Here is a 25,371-nt window from a genome sequence, read left to right as displayed (position 1 = left end):
CCGTAGGACGGCCCTAAGTCATGTCCACCGAACTTTCCTCAATTTGCTTTAGTTATCTAATTACCTGACACATTATGTTTTGACATGAAAAATCAACTCCCTTAATTAAACAAATTAATCACAGGTTCCTTCACGTAACTTAGGCACTGACACAAAAACAATGTCAAGAAAGTTCCTTTTTCTCAAGCATCTGTTCTTTATTTATCATAATTTCAAAATACATCCAACATCATGCCCGAAGGCCATCCCAGCAATTTACAAGATCGTTGTTCCAAGTTCTGCCCGTAGACTAGTACCCGGCCTCGAGATCCCATCTCGAGTTACATCGGTCTCTTGTACGGGATCCAAAGGCAAGGGATTTATAGCCAAAGCCTCCCCTGGCACCCAACGTCCTCCCGCTCCAAGCAATACCCACGGAGAGACCTCTCGTGGCGGGTTAGGTCCATATACTCGGCGCGGCTAACAACCCCCTTGGATAGGGCCAGGCAGGGAGTTGGAGGTAAGTATTCCTACCTCTCCCTCCAGGCTTTCAACCTGAAGCATTAAGTGTTTTTCCTTGAATTAGTTCCTTGAGCAAAGAGATCAAATAATGCACCTAAGTACAAGCACGAACATTTCGGAAGTCGCTTGAGCGACCGACTGCTAAGATGTGACTCTCTTTTTTCCCTCGATGTTCCCATTACCCGATCTTGGGTCTTTCCGTGACTTGGTGAGATTCCAATAATTTGAATAAGATCAAATGGTCTTGGTAAGTTGACTTATACTTGCCCTTTTCCTTGGGTTTTACCTTAGGGTATCTTAGTCCCTAACTCAAGCATTAGCTGATCGGTCAAGGCAATGAACACGCCTTATTTGCAACCCAACCAAGGGTCTTTTAATCTCTAATTCCAACCAAGATCAGTTAACACACATGGCAACACATGATTCTTCATTTAAACTTTCAAGATGCAGTCTAGATGCATGCGATTCGTCCAATTCTCTTAGTGCGGTTCTATGCAGGATTTCACAACCATCATGCACGTTGTGCATTTAGTATAGATGTACCCGTAAATGGATTTTATCTCTTTTTATTCCTTGGCAATGAGTACTTAGTTTTAATACACCAGATCACATGTGACTTGCGTCTATGAAAGTCTAGCGTTTTGTCTAATGATGCAAGTGTATCTTATGAACGGAAATTAACATTTCATGTGTTTCTTTTAACCATGATTGCAAAACGTGAATTCTAAATGATTGTTCATGCACTGAACTGGTTAAAAAGCTATCATTTTATGTGAATTAAGGCGATAACCCTATCATTTTATGTGTGTAGAAGCTATCATTTCATGTGAGGTAAGGTGATAACCTTATCATTTTATGTGAGTAAAATCTTATGCGAATTCAACCCTACCATTGCATGCAACTTAGTTCTTAGTATAAATAAACCCTTATGCACGACATTAATCCTTCTATCCCTTTCACGAGAAATAATTTCTAAATTAAATTTTTCTAGCGCTTAGAACCTAGGCTTGATTCGTGTGTGCTGCGTTGGTCGTTCCGCTCGTCCCTCCAGCATTACCGGTGGCTTGGGCACCTATGCTTCCCGTGACTTTCTTCTTGGGAGCCATTCGCCTCTTGGAGATTGGGCAGTCCGGACCTTAATGGTTTCGGTTTGACACGTTCGGTAGACCACCGGATGGGGTTCGTCGCCAAGAGAGTGGTTTGGGTGACTCGTAGCAGTTACTCCCTTTCTCTCTCTTCTTCTTCTTTTCCTCCTCTCCTCCTTCTTTCTCTCTCTCTCTTTTCTTCTTCTTTGTTTTTCTTACTCTCCTACTCTCTCTCCCTCTCCTTCTCTTCTCCTACTTCTCTCTTATTCCTCTACTCTCTCTCTCTCTCTCTCTCTCCTTCTCCCTCTGTACTCCTTTTGGGGTGTACGTGGATGAAGACCATATCCCCTTCAATGAAGGATCTGTCTTGCCTTTTCAAGTCTGTGTAAGCCTTTTGTCTATCCTTGGCAGCTTTGATGTCTTGTCTTATTGACTTGATTTGGTCATCCATGTCTTCCAACATCTGCTTTATAGCTTCTACCCTCAAGGTTGGATCCGAGAAGCTCAAAGGGGTACGACAATCGTGCCCATACAATGCTTGGAAAGGGGTCATCTGAATACTTTGTTGGTAAGAAGCATTGTTGGCAAACTCAACCAGTGGCAAATATTGAATCCACTTTTTGGGTTCGCAACAGCAATATACCCTAAGCATATCTTCAATGACTTGGTTGACTCGTTCCGTTTGACCATCAGTTTGGGGATGGTAAGCTGTATTGAAACAGAGTTGAGTCCCAATGGCCTCGAAGATAGCCCTCCAGAAGTGTGATGTGAAGAGAGAGTCACGATCACTAATGATTCTTCTGGGTAACCCATGTAGTTTGAATATTTCCTTGATGAATAATCTAGCAATGTTTGAGGCTTTATAGTTTGTCTTGACAGGGATGAGATGTGCAAACTTGGTGAGCATATCTACTACAACCATAATAGAGTTGTATCCTCCCTGAACTTGGGGTAGGCCAACAACAAAGTCCATACTAATGAATTCCCATTTCATTTGGGGAATGTCAAGTGGTTGCAATTTCCCAGGCATTTTGACATGTTCCGCCTTAATGCGTTAACAAGACAAACATTCTGTGACATATTTGAGAACGTCACCTTTGAGCCTATCCCAATAATAGCTCTTCCTGACTGCATTAAGGGTCTTGGCATAGCCAAGATGTCCTGAGAAAGGGGAGTCATGGGCTTCCCAAAGTATCTTCTACTTAAGAGATTGGTTAGCAGGGATACATAATCTTGTCCTAAAGTAGGCAAGTCCATTACTGACAGAGAATTCTTGATACTTCGTCTTTAGCTTCGGGTCTTGATCTTTGATGGGGATCTCCCTTAGCAATTTCTGGTAGATTAGGTCATGGCATGCCTCTTCTCTAGCTAGCTCAAGAATTGGGTTGTTTGGCATTGATACCTTTGTGGCTAGAGATCTTGATGTTGATGGATCTTGCAAAATCAGAGAATTTAGAAATGCCTTGCAACTGAGTGCATCGGCAACTACATTCTCTTTTCCAGGCCTATATTTGATTTCAAAATCATATTCTTCTAGCACTTCGATCCAACGACGTTGCCTCATGTTAAGCTCATTCTGAGTAAAGTTCCATTTAAGGCTCTTATGGTCCGTCACTAAGGCAAATTTGTTACCCAACAAGTAATGTCTCCAAATTTTGAGAGCATGGATGACAGCTAATAGCTCCAGATCATGGGTTGCATAATTCCTTTCATGGCTCTTCAATTTCCTTGAAGAATATGCTACAGGATGACCTTCTTGCATAAGCACACATCCTAAGGCAAGTGTGTTAGCATCAGTTACCACTTCCTTAGTAAGATCAAGAAGTTTTAGGATGGGTGTTGATACTAAGCTTTGCTTTAGCTTGTCAAAGCTGGTCTGTTCGGCAGGTGACCATACAATTGCTACTTGCTTCTTTAGTAGATCAGTCAGAGGCACTGCAATCAAAGCATAGTCTTTGATAAAGATCCTGTACCATCTTGTCAATCCAAGAAAGCTACGTATTTCTTTAACAGAAGTTGGTGTTGGCCATTCCAGAATGTCTCTGACCTTGGCTGGATCTACTGAAATTCCTTCTGCGAATACAATGAATCCCAGATATTCAATCTGCCGCTTGAAAAATGCACACTTCTTCTTCTTGGCATAAAGCTTGTGTACTCTCAGTGTTTCAAGAACAATGCGAAGCTGGGGTTCATGATCTTTTTCCTGTTTGGAGTAGACTAGGGTATCGTCAAAGAAGACGAGTATGAAGTCATCAAGATAAGGCCTAAAGATATCCTGCATTAACCTGTTGAAGGTAGCAGGGGCATTTGTCAGCCTGAATGACATCACTAGGAATTCAAAGTGTCCATACCTTGTGCTGAATGCAGTCTTCGGGATATCCTCTTCCTTGATCCTTATTTGATAATATCCAAATCTGAGATCTATCTTAGAGAAGATCTTCGCACCTTGAAGACAGTCAAGTAATTTATCTATTTTTGGAATAGGGTATTTATTTTTTATGGTCGATTGATTCAACCCTCTATAGTCAATGCATAGCCGAAGCGTTCCATCTTTCTTCTTCTGGAATAGCACTGGAGCTCCCCATGGCGAAATGCTAGGATGGATGTAGCCTTGGTCTAATAGTTGCTTGAGTTGCTCTTTCAGTTCAATCGCTTCTGAGATGGACATCCTATATAGTCTCTTTGCGATTGGTGCAGCTCCTGGCACCAGCTTGATTTCGTGGTCAGCTTCCCTTTGAGGAGGAAGTTCTGTCAGCTCCTCAGGAAATACATCTACGTATTCATTTAACCATGAGGGTTCTTCCCCGGATTCTTGATTCTGATCTAGCTTATTTAGTTTAATCAGATAGACAGGTAGACCCTTTCTAACTCCTTTTATTATCCGTATTGCTTTTGCCAGCTAAATTTTTGGCTTACCAGCTTCTCCTTGAGTTGTAACTAGTTCCCCTTCAGAATTTCGAAAGGAGACTTGGCCCTTACCACAATGGATGTGGGCATCATTGGGTAATAGCCAATCCATTCTGAGCAAACATTCATGGACACCTAGGTTCATTACCGTGAATCTCACCGAAGTCGACTTTCCACCCAGTAGGAATTTCACCTTAGTAGTTTGCCTAGTACAAGAGACCTCACGACCATTTGCCAATTCCACAAGTAGGTGCATCTCTTGTGGCTATCCCTAGACTTTTTGCACAAATTGGTGAAATGAAGGAATGTGTACTGCCTCAATTGATTAGGATTTTGAAGCTTTTGCCTTCATAATCTGATGGAGATTGGATCACAGAGAATTGGCGATTCGGTCCCTTCTTGTGAAGAGTGGCGTGAACCGATGCCCTCTCAATGTCAGCATCCATGGATGGATCTTCTTCATCACCCAGCTCCTTGTTGGCAACACTGGAGGTTCTCCCTCTGGCCATGATGATGGCCCCTTGGCCGTGGGTAGCTCCCTGGAATGGCCCTTGGCATTGTCCTCTGCTAAGCTTGGGACACTGCCTCTTCAAGTGTCCAGGCTCATTGCAATGGAAGCAACGGAGATCGCGGCCATTACCTTGTGTAGGAACAAAGTTGTTGACAGCATTGGTCCTAGCTTTCTTCCTTTGTCCCTGATTTTGACCTTGTACTATTTTAGACTGAGCCCTACACATTCCCTTGTTTTGATCCCTGTAAGGCCAAGTCCTATTGTTCCTTGGCTTGGTCTGCACCTCATGTATTATTGGTGTAGATCGAATGAGTGTGTCTTGTAGGTCTATTGGGCGCATTGATTTCAAGCGGGTGTTTATGGGTGGATTTAACCCAGCAGAAGACTTTGACACCTCTTGTGTCATATCCATTTGTGGCACGTACTTTAAGAGAGAGACGAACTTTGAATAATATGCATCAAGGGATAGTCCAAGCTGCTTCAATTCATAGAATTTGTTCATCTTCTATGTGTGGTAGGCAATTGGCAGATACCTCCCTCGCATAGCTTCCTTAATCTTCTCCCAAGTGACTATCCCTTCCGAGATCCCTTGGTCTCTGCACCACTGTTTCCACCAAAGTCTTGCTTCGCCTATAAGCTTAAGTTTGGCGAGCATAGCTTGGTTAGCAGGTGCAGTTCATGTTGCCTCAAAATAGTCCTCCATGGACTCAATCCAGAACTCGACATCAGTTTGAACAGTCTTTCCCTTGCCATCGAACTCAAGTGGCTTGATTTTTTTGAGAAGGAACTTCTTCTCTTGAATCACAGCTATACTTAATGCAAGGGTCAAACTTGGAACCTGCACTTGGGGTTGCGTCTGGGCAATAAGATTCTTTACGTTAAAAACTTATCAAATGTTTCTCATATTACATTAATATGACCAGCACAGCTTTTAGTCAAGTGACCTAATCTCTTAACTCCTTTGCCACATTTACAATCAAGATAGATAATAGTAAGAAGTCTTATTCATTCATGAGGGTATAGCCCTTTGAGTACATTTATTTTGGGAAAGTAGAACAAGCCGATTAGTACATCAGTTTAGGGAAAATAGGATTTTGTTACAATCGGCTACAAGGACTGAGTAATAATATGGAGAGGGGTCATGGATTTTTAGGAAATGATAAGTCATAGGAAGCTTGGGGTATCCCTTCTGATACCCGTTCTTCTCATAGCGCCCTAGCACTTTGATTCTGTCGGCAGGGATCACCCGAGTCACTTCTTCATACACATACTTGTTCTGCTTGACTTGCCGACCGCCAACATGCAGGGTTGCATTTGTGTGAGCTTTGAAAAAGATGAACAACTTTACGATCTTTAAATCCTCCATCCACTTGATTCTCTTCAAGTTGGTATGAAGGTATGCAAGTCGGTGGGCTGCTATGTAATGTATTCCTGATTCTCCCGTCCATCTCCATTCCGCGTACAGGGGTGAAGGATTCTAGATGCGGTCTAGAATATTCATCATGCCTAGCTTCCATCGATAATCCGAAGCATGCATTGCATTCATAAACATAACCTGGAACACCAAGAATTTGTTCCATGCTTCACGACTCTGCAGCCCAGCATCCATAGTGAGTAAGAAAATGTTCTCAACAGCAAACATTGCTCTATTCCCCTCACCTTCCCTTGGCTGACCCCTTAATCCCTTTACTCTCCTCCATTAAGTTCCTTTGTAAATATTAGATTCCGTTGGTTTGCTCTGATACCAACTATAACGTGCCCGTTTGTCCGCTTGCGGGACACGTCTTAGCAGCCCATCGGAGGAGGGTCTAGAAGGCTCCACCTGGCACTCGAAGGGAATGACACAGGGTTTGCGATCTAGGTCTTCCCAAGTCTACCCCGAGCGAAAGTGTCCAGCCATTTCCACTTCGGATCAACCTGAGGTTAGGGTTCCTTTCCTACCAGCAAAGTCTCAACCTTTCTGCGGCATATGCCCATTCCATTGCCCTAAAATAGAATAAACCGAAGATTCTACATCCACTGATACTAGGTCTTTATTATCTCAAAATTTGAGAAAAGTTCCCAGCTAACCGAGACCACCCTTCCGTAGGATGGACCTAAGTCATGTCCACCGTACTTTTCTCAATTTGCTTTAGTTATCTAATTATCTAACACATTATGTTTTGACATGAAAAATTAGCTCCCTTAATTAAACAAATTAATCACGAGTTCCTTTACGTAACTTAGGCACTGACATAAAAACAATGTCAAGCAAGTTCCTTTTTCTCAAGCATGTGTTCTTTATTTATCATAATTCTGGATTACATCCAACATCATGCCCGAAGGCCATCCCAGCAATGTACAGGATCGTTGTTCCAAGTTCTGCCCGTAGACTAGTACTCGGGCCTCGAGACCCCATCTCGAGTTACATCGGCCTCTTGTACGGGATCCGAAGGCAAGGGATTTACAGCTAGAGCCTCCCCTGGCACCCAAGCGTCCTCCCACTCCAAGCAGTATCCATGGAGAGATCTCTCACGGCGGGTTAGGTCCATATATCCGGTGCAGCTAACAACCCCCTTGGATAGGGCCAGGCAGACAATCGGAGGTAATTGTTCTTGCCTCTCCCTCCAGGATTTTAACCTAAAGCATTAAGTATTTTTCCTTGAATTAGTTCCTTGAGCAAAGAGATCAAATAATGCACCTAAGTACAAGCACGAACATTTCAGAAGTCGCTTGAGCGACCGACTGCTAAGGTGTGACTCTCTTTTTTTCCTGGATGTTCCCAACACCCGATCTTGGGTCTTTTCGCGACTTGGTGAGATTCCAATAATTTAAACAAGATGAAATGGTCTTGGTAAGTTGACTTATACTTGCCCTTTTCCTTGGGTTTTACCTTAGGGTATCTTAGTCCCTAACTCAAGCATTAGCTGATCGGTCAAGGCAATGGACATGCCTTATTTGCAACCCAACCAAGGGTCTTTTAATCTCTAATTCCAACCAATCTCAGTTAACACACATGGCAACACATGATTCTTCATTTAAACTTTCAAGATGCAGTCTAGATGCATGCGATTCGTCCAATTTTCTTAGTGCGGTTCTATGCAGGATTTCACAACCATCATGCACATTGTGCATTTAGTATAAATGTACCCCTAAATGGCTTTTATCTCTTTTTATTCCTTGGCAATGAGTACTTAGTTTGTGACTTGCGTCTATGAAAGTCTAGGGTTTTGTCTAACGATGCAAGTGTATCTTATGAACAGAAATTAACATTTCATGTGTTTCTTTTAACCATGATTGCAAAACATGAATTCTAAATGATTGTTCATGCACTGAACTGGTTAAAAAGCTATCATTTTATGTGAAGTAAGGTGATAACCCTATCATTTTATGTGTGTAGAAGCTATCATTTCATGTGAGGTAAGGTGATAACCTTATCATTTTATGTGAGTAAAATCTTATGCGAATTCAACCCTACCGTTGCATGCAACTTAGTTCTTAGTATAAACAAACCCTTATGTACGACATTAATACTTCTATCTCTTTCACGAGAAATAATTTCTAAATTAAATTTTTCTAGCGCTTAGAACCTGGGCTTGATTCGTGTGTGCTGCGTTGGTCGTTCCGCTCGTTCCTCTAGCATTACCGGTGGCTTGGGCACCTACGCTTCCCGCGACTTTCTTCTTGGGAGCCATTTGCCTCGTGGAGATTGGGCAGCCCGAACCTTAATGGTTTCGGTTTGACACGTTCGGTAGACCACCGGATGGGGTTTGTTGCCAGGAGAGTGGTTTGGGTGACTCGTAGCGATTACTCCCTTTCTCTCTCTTCTTCTTCTTTTCCTCCTCTCCTCCTTTCTCTCTCTCTCTTTTCTTCTTCTTTGTTTTTCTTACTCTCCTACTCTCTCTCCCTCTCCTTCTCTTCTCCTACTTCTCTCTTATTCCTCTACTCTCTCTCTCTCTCCTTCTCCCTCTCTTCTTCTCCTTCTCCCACTTCTTTCTCCTGCTCCTTCCTCTTTTCCTTCTTCTACTGCTTCTCTCCTCTACTTCCCTTCCCACTCCTTCTTTTCCTCTCTCCTTCTCCTTCACTCCTCCTTCTTCTACTGCTTCTCTCCTCTACCTCCCTCTTCTCACTCCTTCTTTTCCTCTCTCCTTCTCCTTTACTCCTCCTTCTCTTCTCTCTCTCCCTCCTTTCTCTTCCACCTCCTCCTTCTTCTCTCTCTTCACTCCTTCTCCTTCTCTTCTCTCTCTCCCTCCTTCTTGCTCTTCCACCTCCTCCTTCTTTCTCCACCCACCTCTTCTCTTCCCTCTCTCCCTCCTTTTTCCTTCCCACTCCTCCTTCTTTCTCTACCCACCCCTCCTTTTTTTTCACCTCACTCCTTCTCTCTCCCTCTTCCCTTCTCTTCTCCTACTTCTCTCTCTCTCTCTCTCTCTCTCTCTCTCTCTCTCTCTCTCTCTCTCTCTCTCTCTCTCTCTCTCTCTCTCTCTCTCTCTCTCTCTCTCTCTCTCTCTCTCTCTCTCTCTCTCTCTCTCTCTCTCTCTCTCTCTCTCTCTCTCTCTCTCTCTCTCTCTCTCTCTCCTTATCCCTCTCTTCTCCTTCTCCCACTTCTTTCTCCTTCTACTCCTTCATCTTTTCCTTCTTCTACTACTTCTCTCCTCTACTTCCCTCTTCCCACTCCTTCTTTTCCTCTCTCCTTCTCCTTCTCTTCTCTCTCTCCCTCCTTCTTTCTCTTGCACCTCCTCCTTCTTCTCTCTCTTCACTCCTTCTCCTTCTCTTCTCTCCCTCCTTCTTGCTCTTCCACCTCCTCCTTCTTTCTCCACCCACCTCTTCTCTTCCCTCTCTCCCTCGTTCTTTTTCCTTCCCACTCCTCCTTCTTTCTCTACCCACCCCTCCTTTTTTTTTCACCTCACTCTTTCTCTATCCCTCACCCTCTCCTTCTTAGCCTCTCCTTCTTTCTTTTCTCCCCACGGCACAAAGCAACCAGGGGGGGAAAGGTGGCTTGTCTGGGGACCCAAAATGGCGGCTTGTTTGGGGGGCCAGGGAGGGTCCGCGGCATCTCGTAATTGGGGGGGGGGGGGGGGGGGAGGGGGTTGAGTAGGATGGAAGGCCCTAGATGGCATGCGCAATGTTGACGGGGGGAAAGTGACACGTGGGAAGCTGGGTGGCGGAGCGGCCCCGCCGACAGAGGATGCTGTTGCGGTCAATCACAAGGGGGGAGAGACCTCATTCGAAAGGGCCCAGGGAGGTGGCGCAGCACCTATTGTCCAGGTGATGGGGGTGGCTTTGGACAAGAGCCCAGTGTTAGATATGATCAATGCCCCACCCTCATTAGGTGCCACCAATGATCCATGGTACTTGAAGTTGCAAGGCCCCCATTATGAGGAGAAGCCAAATGTGAGCCCGGACATTGGTTGAGTCCTGACTTGTATATCAGATGAGGTCTACGTGACCGGATGGAAAAAAGGTGACCATTGTGGGTCTAATCTTTGGGTTGGACGGAGTGGTTAAGTTGGTAGCAACTCGAGGTGCATTGCATCAAGTTGCGGGGTAAGGGAGTTAAAAGGGGCCTCTATTTTGGGGTCCCGGGACCGCGGAAGCGGCCCCTGGTTGGGAGGTCATTGGCCCCCCTAGCAGGGGTCCGGGGCCCCCAACCCGATGGTAAAGGGAATATTCCCTGGAATATTCCTTCGCCGACTAGTGGAGGCTCATATGGTAGGTCGGTCAAGCCGACCTAACGGCCTTCGCAGGCTATAAAAGCTAAACCCCTTCACAGCCATCGATCATTCATCTTTCACCCAGTCATAGTTGTTGTTCCAGCTAGCCTTAAGCTCTTCACCTATCTTCTGTCTAGATCGCCATCTAAGCTTCACACAGTGGAAGCGCACGGGTGGACAGAGCCATCTTTGTATCAGTTGTTTGGAGCTAAAGAATTTATTGATTCTCCTCTTATCTGTTGTGTACTCTCTATCTCTTTCTCAGATTCTGTTCGCTATGCCGTGTAATTTTTTACATGGTATCAAAGCCCAGGGGGCTCTAGAGATCGGAGAGTGTGCAAGAGGCAAAGGCTTCAATAGCAAAGAGAAACTATGTCGACTTCCGAAAGCGGTTCTGGCGCATCAGAAAGCGGTGCAGGAGGTGGTGTTGTTGTACCGGCTATTCAAACACTGAGGATTCGTCCACCAACCTTCAGCGAAGGCAAGTTAGATGGTACAAACTACACCTTGTGGAAGTTCAAAATTACAACTATCCTTGATTCTTATGAGCTTCTGGAGACTGTGCTGGGGACTGACGCAGAACCACAGCCTACCCCTGACCCATCAAATTCTAGTGTGATGATTCCTCCGAATGCAGATCTTCTACGAGCTTGGAAACGAAGGAATGCAAATGCATTGTGTGCCTTAGTTACAAGCTGTTCTGACAGTGTTCTGACTTTGATTCAGCATACAACCAAAGCGTCAGAGGCTTGGAATGTACTAAGGAGTCAGTATGAAACACAAAACCAAACAAGGATTCAAAACTTGGAGAATCAACTAGCAGTGGAGAAGTTTGCTGAAGGAGAGACGGTTGAAGCATTCATCACTCAGATTAAAAATCTATGCGACTAGATGGCTGGCGCTGGGATACAAAAGACTAGTGAAGAGCTATCTCGGAGGTGTCTTCGGATTTGTCCACAAAAGTTTGATGGACTAGTAACTGCCCTTAATACTCAGGTGACACCTCAAGCTTTGACTTTTGAGGAGTTTTGTGCATTATTGATGGAGGAGGAGTTGAGGCTAAAAGCCCGAGAAGGAAGCAACTATGGATTTGCTACATTCTCTGCCAATGCAAAAGGCAAAGGTGGTTCCTCCACCAAAAATGATGGTGACAAAAAGAAGAAGGGCGGCAAGAAGAAGTTTCAAGGAGAGTGCTTCTACTACAAGAAGAAAGGACATGCAATTGCAGATTGTCGTGTCAAGAAGGCAGATGAAAAGAATGGTACCCTTAAAAGTAAAGGAAAAGAGACAGTCAATACGGCTGAAGTAGAGTTGGAATTATTCATGGCGACCATTGAGGAAGTGTGCTCCTCGATGCAAGAAGAATCTACCACTGACTCATGGGTGTTGGATAGTGGGGCCTCCCGTCACATGACCAACAAGAAAGGTCTATACAGTTCTATGCAGCCTCTACAAGAAACCATCACTGTGATGGTTGGAAATGATGCTAAATGCCCTGCTGCGGGCACAGGTACTATTTCTTTTGTTACTGCAAATGGTGAAATCAAAAATCTTTCAAATGTGTTGTATGTTCCTGAAATCAGGAGAAATCCGTTATCAGTTGCTACCATAACTAATCTTGGTCATGAAGTGAGGTTCAAGAAGACAGGTGCAGAAATTCTTGATAGTGCTGGCACAATTGTTGGCAAAGGAAAAAGAAGGAACAACCTGTATGAGCTAAGTGCTCTTACAGCCACCGCTGGAGTGGGCACAAGTAAGCTTTGGCATGAAAGGTTTGGACACATCGGATTTGTAGTGTTGAAGGAGATGCAAAAGCAAGGTATGGTTGCTTACCTACCTACAATAACTGAATTGAAGGAACCATGTGAAGCTTGTATAATGGGCAAGCAACAGAGAAAGGCATTTCCACAAGAAAGCAAGAATAGAGCACAGGCTCCTCTAGAGTTGGTGCATGCGGACTTGTGTGGTAAGATGCCTACACAGGTCTTGGGGGGATCTTTTTATTTTATGTTGATTGTCGACGACTATAGTAGGAAGATGTGGATATACTTCCTTCGTGATAAGGTTCAAGCTTTTGGTAAGTTTAAAGAATGGCTAAAACTTGTTGAGAATGAAACAGGGAAAAGTGTGAAGAAATTTAGAACAGATGGTGGTGGTGAGTTCAACTCAAAGGAGTTTGAAGACTTTTGCAAGAGCAAAGGGATCAAGCATCAATTGACGACACCTCACACACCTTAGCAGAACAGTGTCGTGGAACGCAGGAATCGCACCATTGTGGAGATAGCAAGATGCATGCTAAAGGGTAAGGGATTGCCTAACCATTTTTGGGCTGAAGCTGTTAATACTGCAGCCTACTTTCTAAATCAGAGCTACACAAAGGCTCTCAAGGGAAAAACACCTCATGAGGCTTACACTGGTAAGAAACCATCTGTCTCACATTTTAGAATTTTTGGATGTGAATGTTATGCACATGTTCCAGATGAGAAGAGAAACAAGTTAAACCAAAAAGCAAAAAAATGTATCTTCTTGGGTTATAGTGATGAGTAGAAGGCTTACAAATTATATGACCAAGAGACAAAGAAGATCATCGCGAGCCGTGATGTGGTGTTCAAGGAGGAGCCGCATACAGTGGAGGAGGAGAAGGCAAGTTCTTCCATTTTATCATCAAGCGAAGAAGTAGTCCACTATGAACCTGTCCCGAGAGTTGTCCCTATCCTTAAGGAGGAGGAAGCATCATCTTCAGATGATGAGAAAAAAGTTCACCAACCTGACATCACCCCACCGAAAAAGCCATTGCCGCATTGGGTGAAGCAGCTCTATGACCACAATAATCCTATGCCTACATCTGTTGAGGAGAAGGCAGACGGACCAAGGAGGTCTCAGAGAATAAAGGAGCAAAGGAGGGCTTCTGCTCACATAGTCAATATGGCCTTGATGGTTGAGATTATGAGAGAAGTAAAGGAGGCAACTGACTTAGAAGAAGCACTTGCAGATCCATCATGGAAGGTTGTTATACAAGTGGAGTATGACAGCATAATGAAGAATGACACTTGGGAGCTAGTGGATCGACCAACAAAGCGGAAGGTTATTGGCACCAAGTGGATCTGGAAGGTAAAGTACAAGGCTGATGATACCTTAGAAAAGTACAAAGCTAGACTAGTTGCCCAAGGATTTTCACAAGTTGAAGGGTTTGATTTTCAAGAGTCATTTTCCCCAACTGCCAGAATGACCACTATTCGCATGGTACTTGCAGTGGCTGCCCACAAGAAGTGGGCAGTGTACCAAATGGATGTTAAGTCAACGTTCTTAAATGGTGACCTCAAGGAGGAGGTGTACATGGCTCAGCCACTAGGGTTTGAGTCCCCCCATTCTAAGAACAAAGTGTGTAAGCTGAAGAAGGCATTGTATTGGCTGAAACAAGCCCCCAGAGCATGCTGCCAACAGATAGATAAGTTTTTTTTAAACCTAAAATTCAAAAGATGTGCCTCAGATGCTAACTTGTATGTTTATAGGGATGGTAAAAAGTCTATAGTGATTGTCCTATATGTGGACGACCTTCTTATTACAGGTGACTATGAAGATATGATCAACCAAACTCGAAAGGTTTTGAGTTCTGAGTTTGAAATGACAGACTTGGGCTTTCTGCACTATTGTTTGGGGATTGAAGTCTGGTAAGAGCCAAGAAAGATCTTCATCTCTCAGAAGAAGTATGCATGAGAGATCTTGAAGGCATTTGGCATGACCGAGTGCAAGGAGATAGCTACACCTATGGAGATGAATGCAAAGTTATCCGTCGAGGATACATCAGCACTAGCAGACATTGGGAGGTATAGGAGGTTGGTCGGTAGTCTAATCTACTTGTGTAACACCAGACCAAATATCAGTTTTGCTGTTGGTGTTTTGAGTAGGTTCTCAAACAAACCTCATGAGAGTCATTGGAAGGCTGGGATGCGGGTGCTCAGATACTTGAAGGAAACTCTTGACTATGGTATCACATACAGTTTCGAAACTTCTCTTGTGGGGAACCGTGACTCAGATTGGGCAGGAGACAGTGATTCCAGGAAGTCGGTTTCTGGTTATTTTTTCTCTTTGGGTTCAGGAATTTTCTCTTGGATTAGTAAGCAAAAAACAGTGGCATTGACTTCTACCGAAGCAGAGTACAAGGTAGCTTGTTTTGCTACATGTGAAGCAGTATGGTTGAGAAGGATTTTATGGCATATGGGAGTGCAAGATGAAGAACCAACTGTGCTAAGATGTGACAATCAGAGTTGCATTGCCATTGCCAAAAATCCAGTGTTTCATGCACTCACCAAACATATAGAGATCTAGTATCACTATGTGCGTGATTTTATGGAGGATGGGATAGTGGAACTGGTCTACTGTCCAACAGAGGAGAATGGAGCAGATATCTTCACCAAAGCACTTACAAAGGATCTTCTTCAAGTTCATCTTCAGAGACTCGGCATTGGGCCGAGGAGATAGTTCACCTATGGGTGGACATTGAGGGAGCATGTTAGATATGATCAATACCCCACCCTCATTAGGTGCCACCAATGATCCATGGTGCTCAAAGTTGTAAGGCCCCCATTATGAGGAGAAGCCAAATGTGAGCCTGGACATTGGTTGAGTCCTGAATTGTATATCAAATGAGGTCTATGTGACCGGATGGCAAAAAGGTGACCATTGTGGATCTAATCTTTGGGTTAGATGGAGTGGTTAAGCTGGTAGCAACTCGAGGTGCATTGTATCAAGTTGCAGGGTAAGGGAGTTAAAAGGGGCCCCTATTTTGGGGTCCGAGGGGGGCCAGCGGCCCCCCTAGCGGGGGTCCGGGGGCAGCGCCCCCGGCCCGATGGTAAAGGGAATATTCACTGGCCGACTAGTGGAGGCTCATATGGTAGGTCGGTCAGGACGACCTAACGGCCTTTGCGGGCTATAAAAGCTAAACCCCTTCACAGCCATCGATCATTCATCTTTCACCCAGTCAGAGTTGTTGTTCCAGCTAGCATTAAGCTCTTCACCTATCTTCTGACTAAATCTCCCTCTAAGCTTCACACAGTGGAAGCGCACGGGTGAACAGAGCCATCTTTGTATCAGTTGTTTGGAGCTAAAAATTTACTGATTCTCCTCTTATCTGTTGTGTACTCTATATCTCTTTCTCAGATTCTGTTCGCTGCGCTGTGTAATTTTTTACACCCAGGGGGGTGAACTTCTAGTTGGAGGCCCAGGGCCTTGTGCAGTGAGACTGACGAGGGAGGGTGGCAACGTCTCTAGCCTCCTGTCTTTCTCCAAGGAAGGGGAGGAGATAGGGGGCATGGCTACCCCTCCACCTGGAGGTTGCATGCCTCCCCTCCCAATCCACCACTCCCACTCTCTCTCCCCCCTCCCCCCTGTCGATGGGGAGAGAGGGGGGAGTAAAAAAATTTGAGCTTAATGAAAGAAATTTTTTTTCTTTTCTTTTAATATTTTGGTGGAGGGTTCCTATGGCCCATTACATTTGGAAATGTTTTGTGTTAAACAGTGGTTCTTCTTTGACAAGGTTCACAAGGACGCTTCATGTTTCAGTGTGGGAGAAATATGATGACACTCAAAAGAAGCATAAAACCACGGCACAAAAGAATCCAAGCATGCATCATTTTTTTAATTTTTGTCAAGAGAATAATACTACATTGTTACAAAATCACTAAAATAATATCCTATATAAGGGGAAGGGGGGACCACATCTATTAAAGTCAATGGTATGCTTTCAAGTGTTACGTGCATGCATTTGTAAAGGGTAGGAATACTCAAAATTAAAGGCTAAATGCCTCACAATATCAAATGTATCAAAAAATTCAAAGAAATAATAAAATACGAAGGGATGTGCTTTTTGGGAAAGAGGTGGGGTGGAGTGCACGAGTGGTTATGTGCCTCTTTCCCTTCCCTCTCTTCTCCAATCACATATTCTTCCTTTTTGGTGGTGCCAAAAATTTGTTTTCTCTCCTCTGTCTTTTGTGCAAAATTTTATATTTTCCCTTTTGTTCTTGCATAATGATTGAAGTTATGGATGAAGATGACAAATTTGTTTATTAATAAGAGAGGGATTTATAGTTTCTTGTCAGTTTTGAGATTAATGGAAAAGCCATACACATAGATTTTGTGTGCTTTGTCCCTGGTTTTGTGGTTGATTATGTTTGTGGGAGGGTTGTTGTCAGACAGAAGATCTACTAGCAGATTCATGTTTTTCCTTGGTAGTGCAACGGTTATATGGATCAGCAAAAAACAACCTACATTTGCTTTATAGTGTATAGAGGCTGAGTATAGAAGTGCTGCTATGGCAACATGTGAGGTGGTAAGGTTGCAAAAGTTATTGGGTGATTTGGATGTGGAGGGAGATGGTGTAGTTGTCATTCACTGTGATAACATGAGCAGTATATAGCTAACTAGGAACCCAGTGTTCCATGCTAGGACAAAACACATTGAGGTGCACTACCACTTTGTGAGAGAGAAGGTACTTGTTTACAAGAGAGATTGACTTGGTATATGTTAGCACATAGGATTAGATAACTAACATTTCTCACAAAGACATTTTGGAAAACTCAACAAGAGTCCTAAGTAGAATACATTCAACTCACTACCAAGCACACATGTGTGACATACATCCCATATACATTTCCAATGTTCTTCCAATGGTCTTTGGGGTAGGGATGGGTTATATATGCACTTGCAACAAGTTCTTGGACTTTGACTCGTGGGGTGTGCAAAGTTCCATCTTGAGCGGGATCTTGAGCGGGTTGTGCATCCCTTTATGGTCATTATTGGCAAGGGAGGGTCACCCCACTATTGTCTTGTTGTCTTACCTAGCATCGGCCTTGATTACATCACCTAGAAGAGACATGGTAGGAGTATTCTAAGCTAATCAACTAGCATGAAATGCATTTTTGAAAATAGGCTTTTAGCTTTGAAAAGATGCAAGGGTAGAATAGAAAAAATTGATGGGGAAGGGTGTTACTTCAGCAATTCAGTGACTCACTGATTGCTTAACTTACTGCTTTTGCAAAAAAAAAAGGGCTTACTTTCAAAATCACAACCAACAAGATGGTTATGGTTAGGAGTATAATGCTTAGCTAAAGAGAGGGATTAATTGAATCATAAACATGAATGCATTCATAAATGATTGAGTAGATGAAGGAGTAGGCCAACACATTCCCTTAATTCAATTATTGCTAAGAGAGGGCTGATTCTCTAATCTCTCTCAAACAAGAGGATGGAGCTAAGATAATGGGTGAAGAGAGAGGTCAAGAACTATGTCAAGACATACCTCAAACATACTTGAAGAAGTGGTGGTGGGTCGCCCGAATCAAGAACCCATGCTTCTCCTCCAATTTAGCTCGTGGATGGAAGAAGGCCTTCAATCTCATGAAATCTTCAAGGGGAAGAGTCTTGAGCTACTGCCAGTGGCTCTTGAGGCAAGAAATTGAAGATTTTTCAAGAGAGCTTGAGCTACATGGAAGGTGCCATGGCTACCATTGATGTTGTCCACCCCATGGTTTCACAAGAGTGCTAAGATCAGATATCTTAGTCAAGAGGACTGAATATTGATCAGATGAGTGCTAAGAATTGGGGAATGAAGCTAGAGGCTAGTGCCAAGTGATGGTGGAGCAAGAGATTGTTCCTCAAGGGAAAGCCAAGGTACAAATATGTTACTCAAAAGAGGTTTTAGCTAGTGAGACAAGCAAGGAGACACTTCAAAGATGCTTCAACTGCACAATAAAGAGAGAAAACTAATTTACATGACCACCTCCCAAGTGAAAAATCCAGTGAATGATACCAAGTGTGTGTGTTGGAACTCCAAAAACATTGCCATAAAATAACAATATACTCATGAAAAACAAAGGAAAATATCCAAAGCTTATAGATAAGACGTCAATACAGAGTTCGAATAATGTAGCGATGGGTCCCACAATCCCTCTTGCATGCTCAAGGTTACTACATAGGAAATCGTTAGTTATGGTTATGTAAACCACCTACTACGAGGCCACCTCCATCATACCATATAATAACCTAAATGCTTGTTTGATAAAGAAGAATCAAATCTAGATGGAGCATTAGACCTGAAGATAGACTAATAAGGGTGGAAACATTAATCCCAAGAACAAAGTATCAAAAGAAAATCTTAGAGGCCATGTCCAAACAAGACCAACACCCAAAACAAGGACTCTAATCCACAAAAATATTACAAGTTGCACAAGAGTGAGGCTTGAGCACTAGTTCTTATTTTTTACTAATCACATTATCCAACTTACACAAACATTTACTAATGTGGACAAAAATTTTAATCCTCCCTATTGTTGGACACTACCTTCTTCTTTGTTTGTTTTTTATGGGGTTAACATTACCCCCCTCCTAGACTTGTACTTGTTCTATGGCACTTCTTGGTGGTGGATTGCTATGATGAGCACTCTGATGAATAATGCTAGGGTAGTTATCGATGAAGTTCAAGCTTGTGGTTGTTGTTGAGGAACTATGGATGTGTGTTAGACAATCTAGGCAAAGCCAAGGGTGATTTGATCTTGGTTATGACAAGTAGGGCTATGGGGTGGGGTAATCAATGGTGGATGACAATATAAACACTCATATTGAGGGATCCTTGAGGATTCTTGCAACATCTACAAACATACTAGTTCTCTCTCTCCAAGGGATGTGTTAATCTCACTGGTGATGTGGCTAGTACTTGTGCTAGTGCAATTGAGAGTTGGATCAAATTCCAAGTAAACTTATAATATTATCCCTACACTTGAGGATCCAGTTGGTGTAAGGGAAGGTGTACTGCAAGCTTAAGTATATAGGTTTACTAGGTGACTTGGGATGTCTTGCTCCTGATGAGCCTTGAGTCTGTATTGCGAAGATAGGGCTAGGGGGCTGAAACCACCAAGTTATCCAACTTAAGGACCCCTAGGTGCAATGATAATGCAATATGCTTACATAAATTGAACTTTTTTTTTAATCCTCTCTCTCTCTCTCTCTCTCTCTCTCTCTCTCTCTCTCTCTCTCTCTCTCTCTCTCTCTCTCTCTCTCTCTCTCTCTCTCTCTCTCTCTCTCTCTCTCTCTCTCTCTCTCTCTCTCTCTCTCTATTTAGAGGTGCAACTTTCATTCCTTGAGAAGTGACTACAGTGCTACAACCCTTGCCAAGCAAGTAAGTCTTCATTGATAGCCTCAAGCAAAGTGGAGACTCCAAGTAGAATGGATAAGTGCATTTGGTAAACCGGCTATCCACCATGTTTTCCAAACTACTTCTAAACTAAGGATTTGATTGCAAACATTGGTATGATAGATGTTATGCCTACACTGCATTCAAATTCTACGAGTGCCATTTAGTTGGCCAAGAATCTGATCTTCCATGTGAAGACGAAACATATTGAGATGAGGTATCACTTCATTCTTGAGGTCATTGAGGATAGGTCTGTTGACCTTGTCAAGATTCTGACTGAGTAGAATCCTGCAAACTTGCTCATGAAGAGCCTCACTACAGAGCGCTTTGCCTTCGTCAGGAGATTGATGAGCATTGGATGAGATGACATCTTTTTCCTCATCTTGTTGTACATGTGTACATGTTGTACTGTCTTTTCTTTCTTCTCTCAACTGGGGCAAATTCGCCTTTAAGTGGGAGGTTGTTGGGGGTAAAGGCACCTCCGCCTAGCCGCACGTGTATTACTACACTGACAGTACCCGCCACTGCACACTGCAGGTGGCGAGTCCCATCACAATCACTTATTCTTTTTCTTTTAGTGACAGTTTGAATGAAGGAAGGTCCAGCCACACATTGTGGTTGTTGGAGTTCCCACTTTGAGTTTCACTCTCTCTCTTGCTCTTGCTCTCCATCCGCCATAGCTCTCACCACCAAGCCTCTTCCTCCTGGGTTCCACTTCCCTTTCAGCTTCTCCTCATAATAATGGGGACCTTACAACTTAGATAACCATGGATCATTGGTGGCACCTTATGAGAGTAGGGGATTTAGCATATCTAACATGTACTAAGTTGTTATATTTATGCAAAATTGGAACAAAGTGACTCTTGAACATTAATCTTCTAAATTTTTGTAGATAGACCCTATGGCACACATTTAAGCATTTTGGACAATTTGAATGTCAATTTACACATTGTAGGGTCCGTGTTATTTTCCCCTATAGGTATTGATAGATAATTTCTCCCCTCTCCTTTCAATGCAAATGGAGAGCCAGGAGAAGAGCATGCTTGTTTTTGTAAAGTTTGATGATGTTGACATTGGTGAGGAGATACCAACTAGCTCTAAAGTCTAAATTTCTAAAGGGGAGGAGCCAAAACGTTACTATTGCAAAGGATAACTAGACCATGGAAAGTGTTGGAAAGGAATATAAGAGCATATTAACTATTGCAAAGCATGCAGATCAAGATCTAGAGGACATTTGCATAGGAGAAGAACTCTCTATTATTGTAGACTCATAGATACTAGCTAGTTCTAAAGTCCAAATTTCTAAAGGGGAGAAGCCAAATGTTACTATTGCAGAGGATAACTAGACCATGGAAAGCATTGGAGAGGAATATAAGATAATACTAGCTATTGCAAAGCCTAAAGATCAAGACCTAGAGGACATTTGCATAGGAGAAGAACTCTTTGTTGTTGTAGACTTGTTATAGATGAAACTCCAACTAAGAATCTATTTAGTTTTCTCTATAATTCTAGGCATTGTATATGTTTTGACAATGCTAAAGAGATTTTCAACGCTCCATTCACTCGCTCTATAAATGTTGCCATTTTGCCAAACATGGGTTTTGTTGAAGATGAGTCCAAAGTCTTCATAGCCTTGATGGCATCAAAAGTAGTTATTGAATATTCAAATATCTTCATCCATTATCCTTTCCAAGGAAAGATGTACAACCAAAGAAGAATTGTGAAGAAAAGGCTTCTAATTTCTAGGATTCTATGCAAGAGCCTTAGAAATGTGTTTCTTTTTTGTTTGCTTTTTACCATTCCTACGATCACTTTAATAGTCCAATTTAGCTCACTTGATATTTCACTTGTTCTTTAGGTATTACTTTATGATGATGATGGAACTCTAGCTCATTCTAGTGGGACAAGTGTTGAGAAATGTGCAATCACATCCACCATAGCCTCTTTGTATGGGACAAACAAGGCAAAGAAACATATAGCAAATAAAGCCTTAGACTAGGTCATGTATGCATGGTTTATTAAAACCACGGTTGTTGAATACCATGGTTCCTTTGCACCTATCTCCACCTACCAATACCACCTATTGTAAGCCTATAAAAGGCACTCATGCCCACACTCATTCTATCAGTCATTATCAATCAGTTGTACTTGCATTATGCTTGGATAATATTAGTTGTTCTTCTTGTCAATGCTTCTACCTCATTATGATTGTCTATTTGCTCATTAGCGATCCTCCATAGCATACATTCTCAGTATTTTAACATGGTATCAGAGCGGGTTTTAAGTTAATGAGTCATCAGGCCACTAATTGAGTCATTCCAGTTTGAATTTCTAGCTCCCTCTACTTTCCCATGAATCTCTCACCTACCTCCATAGCTACCCACCTTCAACAGAGGACTTAAATCTCCCTATCCATGCCGTTTTAGTTCGTGGTGTCTTCTAGGAAAATACTCCCTGACTCAGGATGCTCCTGCCCACCACATCAAAGCCCAACATTGTTGATTGTATGCTCCAGCATTGCGCATTCACTCAGTCGCTACCGTTTGTACATTTGATTCCATCTACACACATTGCGATACTGATGAGCATCATAGGGCTTTGATAGCCTACTTCCTAAGCTTCATTTCTATCAGGAAATTTTTGGAAATGATCAAGTATTCAGTTCACAAGAGCTGAAAAACCAGGCTTCCCCCAGAAAACCCTAATGCAGACTCCATAGCCATCAACCTCAAAGCTCAATTTTTTCTTCGTTTTCCTACTTCCTTTGGCTCATTAATGGCACTAACCCTCTGATCTACTACAACATTGATTTCCCAACTAAGTTATCACTTTGAATCAGCAAGAAGAAGATTCAACATCAAGTGCCAACTACATTGCATCTCTTAATACTAGTGTTGATTAACACTAATCCTCCTGTGTCCTTTGATACACTCAAACTCAACACTTTTGCTAGACTATTCTCAGTTTTTTTTGCAACTCCAACATCAAATCAAGGAGGGGAAAACTCAAATTTGCAAGATCTTGAAGATTCCAACTTCAAGGGCATCATAAACACCAAATCACCTAGTATCTCTTGATATTAATCACCTACTGCCTCTTAGCACTTGTGCTCAACTGAAATTTGAATTGTTTGGAGCTGATTTACTACTGATCTTGCAATCTCAAAATGGGCAAGGACTCACCGACATCCCGATTCAATGGTGCTGGATTCCATAGAAAGGCTTGTGGTCAATCACAAGTGGTCAAGAGAAGAAATCAAGGGAAGCTGCATTTTCAGTTGTATGGGATAAAAATGATGATAAGGCTCAAGCAATTATCAAGCTCAAACTTGATGACAGTTGCATTCATCATGTTGATGATTGTGAAACCTCTTATGCGACATGAGATCGATTAGAAACCTTATTTGGAGCTCATTCCAAATCCTTAAAATATGGTTTATTAATTGAATTGTTTAGGCTCGACATGCAAAGTAATACCTCACTTGCAACTCATTTGAATTATATGGAAAGCTTGTTGACACAACTTGCAAGAATCAACTTGAAGATGGATGAAGACATTTGCATTGGAGTGCTTCTCAAAAGTCTTCCACTTGAGTTTGATAATTTGTCTACAACATTAGTCAACATGCCAAAGCCGAAACTTGTAGATATCAAAGCCTCTCTCTTGGAAGAGGAAAAGAAGATCAAGAACAAAGGAGAAACAAGCATCCCAAGAGGAGACCAACAACTCCTCTATGTGAAAGGGAAGAAGAGCATAGTCTGTGACTTTTGTAAGAAATCTTGGCATATTGAGAAATTTTTCTATGCTAAGAAAAAAATATAAAAGAGCATATCTTGCTACAGTCAAAGAAGATGAAGAAAACATTGAAGAAGAACGAGAAGAAGAACCCCAAGAACAAAAAGATAGGACTCACCAATCCCTCTTTTGCAGCTCATTTTCTGATGATAGACTTTTTAAAGTTTAACATGTGGACTTGCCCTATGTTCCCACCATAAGCTCCTAAACTCCTCATGTAGCCTCTGCACACTACAGCCTCTACACACATAGTGAGGCCTTGTAACAACCTCTAGCTTTGTATGGTTGTTTTTTCTTACATGTCTACACTTAGCAAAGTTCTACTCACGACAACCTCTATATACTCAGTGTCTTTTCGGGTTGTTATTGAGGAGGGGTGTTGATGTCAAGAATCATGTGGTGGGGGGACTTGAGCTGCGGCGCCAAACACACACAGAATGCCCAAGGAGAAGCTCACTCCAGAGACAAGAAGAGAGATGGAGGCTAAAACGTTTTCTTGCTGGTTTCTTCTTCTTCTTCCACACACTTTACAATGTACACAAAGTATAGATAAGATACAACATAAAGGAAAGTGGCCTACTAAGTCAAACAATGCATAACCGACTACACTAGTCGACTGGCGCTATAACTATGTGAGCTATAAATAGGTGTAACAACCTGAATATAACAAGTAATGAGTCAGTGGCCATGTGAGAGTCATAATGACCACCGACGTGCTAAGTGTAGACGTGTGGACCCATCTAACCAGGTGGTCCATCATTAATGTCCGCATGTGTTGAGCTTGTCATCTCAATGCTCCCCCTCAAGCTCAACTGCATCTCTGCAACTCCAAGCTTCGAAACTTTTGAAGCTTCTCTGTACCCAATGCCTTTGTAAAGATGTCAGCTATCTGATCCTGTGTGCTGGCATACACCAAGTCAATCTCACCTACTAGTACCTTCTCTCTCACAAAATGGTAGTGTACCTCAATATGTTTTGTTCTGGCATGGAATACAGGGTTCCTAGCCAACTGTATGCTGCTCATGTTGTCACAATAAATGACAACTGGACCTTCCACCTACACATATAATTCAGCCAATAACTTTTGCAGCCATACTACCTCACATGCTGTAGCAAAGCAGCACCTCTATACTCAGGCTTTGTACTCGACAAAGCAACTGTAGATTGCTTTTTGCTGCTCTAAGTAACTGCTGCACTACCAAGAGAAAACATATATCCGCTGGTAGATCTTCTATCAAACATACTACCAACCCAATCTGCATCTGTGTATCCAAACACCTGTACATATGTACCAGCCTCATAGAAAAGTCCATAATGTAATGTGGACTTCACATATCTCAATATGCATCTGACTGCATCCAAACGTGGCTTTCTAGGCACTTGCATAAACTGACTCACAAGACCAACAGCGTAGCTCAAGTCTGGCCTTGTAATGGTCATGTAGATCAAACTCCCCACTATCCTCCTGAACATGGTAGGGTCTCTATCTCATCCCCAACATCAACACTCAACTTTACATTCTGCTCCAACGGGTCTAAAAGTGGTTTGCATGCTGTCATACCATACTTGGACAGCATATCCAAGCCATATTGTCTTTGGGACAGCCATATACCATCATCACATCTGATCACCTCAATGCCAAGGAAGTACCTTAGCTCACATAAATCCTTCATCTCAAGCTTCTTCTTCAAAAAG

Source organism: Lygodium microphyllum, chromosome 13, assembly GCF_053477565.2.
Source record: "Lygodium microphyllum isolate KBCC chromosome 13, Lygodium_microphyllum_v1.1.10, whole genome shotgun sequence".
Classification (NCBI taxonomy): Eukaryota; Viridiplantae; Streptophyta; class Polypodiopsida; order Schizaeales; family Lygodiaceae; genus Lygodium; species Lygodium microphyllum.
Note: the sequence above shows the minus strand (reverse complement) of the source record.